Raw genomic sequence first — 8773 nt, 5'->3', positions numbered from 1 at the left:
CTGTTTTCATCTGGAACAGACAATAAAGCTATCCATCCATCCATCCATCCATCATATCAACACGTTACATTTCTTTGAAACAATACAATATGCTTTTTAATAAATGCATAAAAAATATAGAGCAACATCTCAATGTGTCTTTCCAAACTTTATCACACTCAACCTCCCCATCCCCCACCCGCTCCCTAAGTTCCAAATTGCCCTTGCGCGATTGAGGGTGTGCTTGCATTGAGACTCGGATGTCCCGGCATTCTTCTGTTTGTGGACTAATGCGTTGATGCTCTGGTGTGAGCTGTATCATAAATCGAGCGCTTCCTCTCATTTGGGCGCGTGTTGTTGGAAACGAGATGGAGAAGGCAAATGAAGACAGCATTCAGAAACCCCCTTGTAGAAAAATGGTGAGTACATATGATTTACTTGCATTATATTTTGGTGCTGTGAAGTTTATTTGCCTGCTGTTAGGACATTTTGTGACCACATTTGCTGCGATGTGCTAGAGCTAGTGTCCGGCTACTAGTGCTTCTAGATTGCAATTAACCTCAATTAACCTCGCAAACCACTGCGGGTGGATAATGACTTAACGTTAATGCCATAATAGCTCCGTCTACTTTACGTCTTTATAAGGTACTTTGTATGTTACTTTATTCAATATTAGGAACATATTTATATTTATTTTGAGTACATGGTTGGCCTATTAGGTGCATACGGAGGCGCTTCAATCGGCATGTTTTCCCCAACGGCAGCCATTTTGCTACCGTGGAGAGCCAAAAAAGCTTACATGTGAAGTATTTACAATGTTGTATTACATAGTGAGGAGTCTAGGAACTGATATTAGTTGTTGTTGGATACTTGCACATTACCAGTAAAGATGAAGCATAAGTCAAAGCAATTAATTAAATAAATTAAGATGGGACAAAATCAATGGAATATAGAAAGCATGGGAAGAGATTTATTTAGTATCAACCCTTTCATGGGAGAATTAAGACCGGAAGTTCAGTGTGAAAAGGAAGCAGTTTCATAAATTAAGCTTTCCTTTCCTTTACTCCACACGTGCCACATTGATAGTCTATGTCTAGTGTGTTACAAAAATGCCACAAAAGACACAAAAAAGAAACTACATAATTACCATCTCTAAACATGCATTTTGTGTGTTTTCAGGCTGAAACACGTTGGATGCGGCGCATGAAAAAATTAAGAGAGCACCACAATCAATGCATGTGAGAGCAGATATAAAAGGGCTCAAGCAAATGTGTCAAATAAGGTGAGTAAGAAGTCTTTGTTTTTATTCTGTGTGATCAAGTGCAACAATACTTAGGTCTTCAGTTGCTGTGTTGCTTCAGACATCTGCCACCTGCATGAGGTGGTAACATCTGAGGAGAGAAACCCATCTGTACTGTTGGTGAAATTTCTTTCATTGTGAAGTAATTTGATACATTTTGAATAGTTTTTCAGACATTTCACAAAGACACTTCCGATGATGTTGGTAATGAGCCAACATTTAACCACTTGGCCTGTTTGAATGTTTTGACTGATTGGATCAAACTGAAATTGCTTTTCTATGTGTTCATTTGTTTTGATAGGTAGGTCAGATGGAGAGATGCTGCCGGTGTGGAAGGAGTCTGTCACACCGAAGCAAACCCAAGGTATACGACTCTCCAGTGGCTTGTGAAGGGTTATTGTTTTACATGAAACAGTGTGGGCAAAAATATATCTCAATTATTATTATTGTTTTTCAATTTGATAATTTGACGATATCCTACCCCTCAAATTTTTTTATCCTTATTCGCTTCCCAGGACATTTATGGATGGACACAACATTTCTGAACATCTTCCGTTTATTCTTTGAAACGTTGCACAACAATATTCTATGGCAATTTCAACAGTGAACAACTTCAACTTATGTCCAGGATGTATATAAATCACAGGAAAATATGCCAAATCAGGTTTGCTCAATAATATCTTGGTTACGCCAAGTAAAAAAATATACTTGTTTACAATGTTAATAAAACCCAAGTAAGTAACCCACTTGATAGATATAAATTGAAGAACAGAATGAAATAGATTTGGCCCTGGGTAGTGGGAACCAACATTTAACCACTTGGCCTGTTTGAATGTTTTGGCCGATTGGGTCAAACTGAATGTGCTTTTCTCTGTGTTTATTTGTTTTGATAGGTAGGTCAGATGGCGAGATGCTGCCGGTGTGTAAGGAGTCTGTCACACCGAAGCAAACCCAAGGTATACGACCCTCCAGTGGCTTGTGAGGGATTATTGTTTTACATGAAAGAGTGTGGGCAAAAATAGATCTCAATTATTGTTATTATTTTTCAATTTGATAATTTGACGATATCCTACCCACATTTTTTTAAAATCTTTATTCGCTTCCCAGGACATTTATGGATAGACACAGAATTTCTGAACAGCTCACGTTTATTCTTTGGAACGTTGCACAACAATATTCTATGGCAATTTCAACAGTGAACAACTTCAACTTATGTCCAGGATGTATATAAATCACAGGAAAATATGCCAAATCAGCTCAATATCTTTGTTATGCTAAGTAAAAAAATATCCTTAAATTTGGTGATATTAAAATGTAAACAAAATAAACATTTTAAACCAAATTGACATGTGTATACAAATGTGTGTATAAATGACTATAGAAAATGTAAGAGAAAAAATAGTAAAATAAAAAAATTCTTACTTCAAATAAGCAAAATGATCTGCAAACAGAACAAGAAAATTTTGTTTGACATATTTCTTATACTCCTTCGTATCGTTTGTTTGCAAGTGGTGGCGAAAAAAATATGCCGCAACCGTAATCCTGTACATTTTACATACAAGGTTATTTTAATCAATGCCAGTTTTGTCAAACCTGAATCATTTTCAGACTAGGAACGTGGATCCACATCTTGCTGTTAAATCATTTGCTGATATGGTAAACTCATCCATATTTCCTCCATATTTCCTGTTAATGTGGATCCTTAGAAGTTATAGCCTCGTCTTAACGTAAACCTTCCTTCATTCTTCCAACTCCATGCACGACGAGTAATTTTTTTTTTTTTCACTTCTGAAATGTAATTTATTTGCAGCCTCATGGGTAATGTAGTTAATGTTCCATTGAGAAGTTACATTGTTACATTGAGAAGCATCTTGATTACTGGAAGCGCATGTATTCCACTCCCCGCAAAGAGGCTTTGCTTTGTTCACAGTATTTAAGATCCTTGATGTAATGTTTGAGAACGCATCTCAACTTGACTTGCCAGTTCTGGTGACAATTTGCTCAGTAACTGCTCTTGATCCTCGGTGAACTTTTTCTTGCACTTGTCATCTGGATCCACTATGCTCTTTTTCGGATATCCACTCCTTGCTTCCCCGTTTGGGCATAGATAATATAAAGGTGCTCTGGTCAGTGGAGTAACTGTAGGTGTCTGGGGTGTGCTGGATGGCGACCTTTTTCTGAGCAATCCATTACAGCAAAATACTAACTCACTCTTGTTGCGAGTCATTGAGAGCAAACACGAGAGCGTGCATGACATCACATCCGCAACTGGGCAGGAAATTCGAGCCCGAATGCAGACTGAAAAATATTGCCCCGAGGCTTGCAGGAGTACCAATTTATAACAGCTAAGGTGATAATCTACTGATTAGAAGATATTTGAGTAATAAATGGTCAAATGAAAAGTATTGTAAAGACATATTTGGGCAATTTATTACCTGCTGCATTTTTAACATCGACCAAGGCACTGGCATCAAATCTATCTATCTATTAAAATCTATGATGATGGTAAACCGATACCGGGTATCGGTACTCGCCCATCCACAATTGAAATATATAGGTACACCTTATTGCGTTAAACTGAATGTGCTTATGTCTGTGCTTTGGTAGGTAGTTCGGATGGAAAGACGCTCCTGGCCGGGAATACGTCTGAAGGTAAGCTCTAGGGCAGGGGTGGCCAAGTTCGGTCCTCAAGAGCCACTATCCAGCTTGTTTTTCATGTCTCTCTCCAATAACACACCTGATTCGTTATCAGGCTTCTGCAAATCTCGCTGATGAGCTGTTCATTAGATTCAGCTGCGCTAAAGGAGGGAGACATAGAAAACAGGCTGGATAGTGGCTCTCGAGGACCGAACTTGGCCACCCCTGCTCTAGGGGCTTGGGAATGGGTCATCTTTTTCTGGGTATAAAAACTACTAAGTTGTTACAGAACTGTCTTAACTTTCAGTGGCATCTTAAAGAGGATACTTAACTAATTTTTGGCTTTAAACAACTTGATAACATCATTATTTTTCATGTACTTTGTACAATTAACACTTTTAAAAATACTTTTTGCCACTTGTTGTCGACTGAAAATGACATCACGTGTTGAGGGTTAGGTAACAACCAATCACGACGGCTCAATTTGTAAATGTGATTGTTGTTGAGGGCTCAGGTAACAACCAATCATGGCTTACCTAACATTTACAAATTGCGCCGTGATTGGTTGTTACCTGAACCCTCAACACGTGATGTCATTTTCAGTCGACAAGTGGCAAAATGTCTTTTTAAAAATGTTAATTGTACATGGGAAATAATGACGTTAGCAAGTTGTTGATAGCCAAAATGTTAACTTTTTACGCCTGAAATCAGCAAAATTAGTAAAGTATCCCTTACATTTACTGTTCCCATTTATCTAGGGAAAGCAGAAGTCAAAGAGGAAGTGGACGAAAGAAGAAATGAAAGCTGTGGAGAAAAGGTTCCACAGAAAGATGAGTGCAGTTAAATTTATGTGAAAAATGTGTTTCTCCAGTTGTTCATTTGAAAACAATTATATCTTTCCACTGTTGTATGCACTTGTTTTGGTTGGAATATGTGCAATAAAAAGACGAGAGGTGTTCGAAACTTATAACCTGAACAGTATTCATTTACTTCATTCTGTGCAGTCTACATTTTTAAAAACATTGTGCACTTCACTTGTTGCACATAAATTTCAAATTAATAATTTTCTCTAAAAATAACATTGGAATTTGTACTCTGATATGCACAGATTAGGGCTGTCAAAGTTAAAGCGTTAACTAATTAATTAATCACCAAAAAATTATCGCATTAATCATGTATTAATGCAGATTAATCACACTTTATTTTGACCACAGATGATCCTTTAGCTTGACAGCGGATAACATAACTACATGCATTAAAGTAAAGCATTTAATAAATGTTTGCATCAAAATGTCAAAATATTAGGGTAATTTTTTCCCCATTTTTAATTATGCAAGTAATTAACTGATTAGAAAAGGACAAGGATGAGCGTGTGCAGTTGTTCAAAACATTTTGAAGATGTCCTCATAACATTAAATGTCCTCATGTCAAAAAAATTAACACATAACAGGTGAAAAAAATGATGATAAAAAAGCCTTTTTTGTTAAGCGATTAATCGTGATTAATCAAAATTATAAAATGTGATTAATCTGATTAAAAAATTCAATCGTTTGACAGCTCATATATATATTATATTTTTTAACAGTGACATCTGTTGGTGGTTTATGGTATGATATGTCCCCATGAGGCAACAAAAACCTGAAAAAAAACTAAAATTTGAAGGTGATTTTTGGGTGAGCACGGACCCAAAAAAAAAATTCCTTTTTTTTACGAGTTGCATGAATAATTTTTTCATGTTTGAAGTGAAGGCCTCACGTTGCACAAAAAAAATCCCTCGAACACCCAAGTCCCCAATATGTTGCAAAAACGTGTGTGTGTGTGCTTTTTCTAGCTGTTGATCAATCATGCAATACGCACTATAAAATCATTTAGGTCAGATAACCCAATTATCGGCTAAAAAGTTTGGCTCAACTTTTTGGGTTTTTCATCTGACCAGTGAAACAAAACAAAACTTTATTGGGTTATTTTTTTTTATCCAACCTGTTATAGAGTTGGGTTGTTCTGGCAAAAATTCCTAAAAAATTGGGTCAAACTCAGCTGGTGGTAAGTCCCTATAATTGGGTTATTTTTGACCCAACTGTTTTTAGAGTGTAAAAAATTAAACATCACAAATAATAATAATAATAATCCATGCTGTATAGGAAAAAGCCAAGTAAAAGATAAGAATTAAAGGGCAGCACACCAGGATGAGCAAATCACATTTTGAACTCTAAGCAAGACAAGACTTGCACGTGAACCATGAAGAGAACATTTTTTCCCGGAAGGGACTAAGTTTTGTTTGCCAAATAACTATCAGAATGTATTCATACTTACAGTCCAGTCTGTATGCTGTGAACAAACAGCTTATTTAACGTGATTTTTATTCACTTTTGCAGAAGTGTGCCTTTTTTCTGCTCCAGTTGCCTGCTGTGACTGATCAAGTTTTGGGATAGCGGGTAGCAAAGCTAAATTGTTTAATGCACTGTGGAGAGCGTGGTGTTACGTAAATGTGTTATTTGGTTTCATGAGGTTGCCTCGGGCAGTTGTGTACGCCAGCACACTAACTTCATTATCACTGCAAGCGTTCTTAAAACGAAACACTGTATACATTAACATGAGGCTTGAAATAAGCTGTGGCTGTAGCAGTCAGTTGGGCCGACATGGGCAAAAACATGGAGGACATCCATGGCAGGATTTGGCTACACACTAGTTATACTTTGGCAGAATCCGGCAGTTTCAATGCAGTCGTTTGGACAACTAGAAGCCTCTACAATCAGTAAAGAGTTGTGATGAGGGCAATTTGTGAACGAGAATGCTAATGTTGTGTCCAGTACATCTCATCATGTGCAGTCTTACCCCTCTAAGCGGTGACGTATTAGATGGTCATCCGGGGGGGGCTCAGATTCACATCTTGTTAGGATGCCACCTCCCTGCTGAGGTGTTTTGGGTATATCTCAAAGGAAGGAAGCCATTACATGCTGGAGAGACTACGTCTCCCAACTGGCCTTGGAAATGCTTGGGGATCCCCCTGGAGGAGCTGGACGAAGTGGCTAGGGAGAGGCAAGTCTTTTTTTTTCTTTTCTTTTTTCTGGAGAGCTCAGTATTGTTCATTCGATTTGACATGTCATCATTGCTCTCCTTTTTTTTTTCTTTTTTTTTTAAATATATATATATATATTTTTTTTTGTATGTGGGTGAGTATGTGCGTGCGAGTGTGTGTGTATTCATTAGTTCACCTAAAACCTATAAAAAAAAAAATCCCGTTCACCTAAACCAAACACTTCCGGCCAGAGTCGTGAGGTCGTCAGGAGACCCGAGGAAGGACCAAAGAAAAGAGAGGAAAGTGAAATCCAGCACCGACCAGACACCACCCACCGGGGGGACACGGACAGGGGACCGCAGCACTGCTCTGTACTGCGGTCTGCCACAACCGATGGCGCCCCACCCCAACAACCACCCACCCTCCCCACAGTTGTGTGGTGCATTAAAATTGGAGGGGAGTTGTAGGGTGAAGACAATGTACCCCCCCCCCCCCAAAAGTGTGTTATGTGCCCTATATGTCTATAAAAGTGTATTGTGCAAGACTAGTGCAGTGAGTTAAGAGGAGCGACCAGCGGGGCCCTCCCCAACCGGGCGGGGGCGGGAGGTGCACCCGCCCACCAAACCCCCCCATTCACCCTACCGGGACCCCGGCGGGCATATGGGACCAGCCCGGCGGGGCGATAGGGCTCGCCCCCCGAGATGCCAGGAGGCCCAACGGAGCGGGGCGGACACAACACCAACCCACCAGGGAGAGGCAAGTCTAAGCTTCCCTGCTTAGGCTGAATTTAGTAAAATTAACTCATTAGGTTTTACAGTACTGCTGTGTTGGAGTTAATCAGCCAAATGTTTTGTGTGTCAGTTTTACGGTCTCTATTCTGTTGAGAAACATGTCCCCGCCTTAAACAAGGTGAAGTGTCCCCTCAAATACTTCGTAAAAAATCATAATTTGTTAAGTCAATGGAGAATATGTCTTGCTGATTCAAAGACACAAACTCCTCCATCTCCGTCTTGTGTGTGGTCACCATTTAAGAATTGATATAAGATGTGGTGTTCTTTCATTTGTAAACAAACTGCAGATTGAGAGCTGGTGAGGGGGCACCCTCAGCAAAGGTGATTTTTATCAACACAAATGTCATTGCCTGTGAGTGACGGGTCCCCGTTTTAATGAAATTCTTACAATGTGATAAAGTAACAGGAAGGGATCAATTCAGTTGAGGAAACGGTGAAGGAAATAAATCTAAATCTCAAATGCCAAACAAGATTCTGAAAGATAAACTGTCAAGTGTGTCCTGTTTAATGACATCAAGGCAACTTGAGTAGTCATTAATATATTCCAAAGACAAGGAGAGGGAGAGTAAACCTGGCCGGAGGAGCAGATTGAGAAAATAAACTAAAATGTAGAGGCTGAGAAGTGAAATATCCCCCCAGGAGAGTTCAAACTGTGCGTAAAAGCCTTTTCTTTGACTTGATTGATTTGATGTCCTTGAAAAGTGAGTGGGAACAAGTGAAAACACAGAAGAAGCCCCAAAGGATACATGAAGCACATTCATCAGTGACTTACTTCTGTTTGTCCTCCACAATGATCCGCCAAAGGGCCCCTTGTTAAGAGAAGTATTTTGTTGTTTATTTATTCTAGAAACAATAGCAGCATGGTCATTTTCAAATCCTTAGCATGAAAACAGGTTCCTTTGACCCAAAAAGCAGATCAATATCCGAGCAGACAAAACACTGTATGAACATTCGTAAAGACTTATGTAGAGACAAAATATTTTTAAAAAATTAATTAATTAATTAAAATATAGGCTTAGTGCTTGAACGTGCAGCAGCACTTAGCTT

General features: G+C 38.9%; 1 long non-coding RNA gene across 1 annotated transcript; it reads left to right on the top strand.

Moving 5' to 3' along the window:
* Nucleotides 1-336: 336 nt before the first annotated feature.
* LOC144035439 (uncharacterized) lies at nt 337-4856 on the top strand. The gene is made up of 6 exons (XR_013288438.1): nt 337-398; nt 1159-1261; nt 1581-1643; nt 2173-2235; nt 3887-3931; nt 4675-4856. It is a non-coding gene; the product is annotated as an uncharacterized LOC144035439 (long non-coding RNA).
* The last annotated feature ends 3917 nt before the right edge of the window (nt 4857-8773 follow it).

This window comes from Vanacampus margaritifer, chromosome 15 (assembly GCF_051991255.1).
Source record: "Vanacampus margaritifer isolate UIUO_Vmar chromosome 15, RoL_Vmar_1.0, whole genome shotgun sequence".
NCBI lineage: Eukaryota > Metazoa > Chordata > Actinopteri > Syngnathiformes > Syngnathidae > Vanacampus > Vanacampus margaritifer.
The sequence above is the reverse complement of the archived record's forward strand: the minus strand, read 5'-3'. Positions and strand labels throughout refer to the sequence as shown.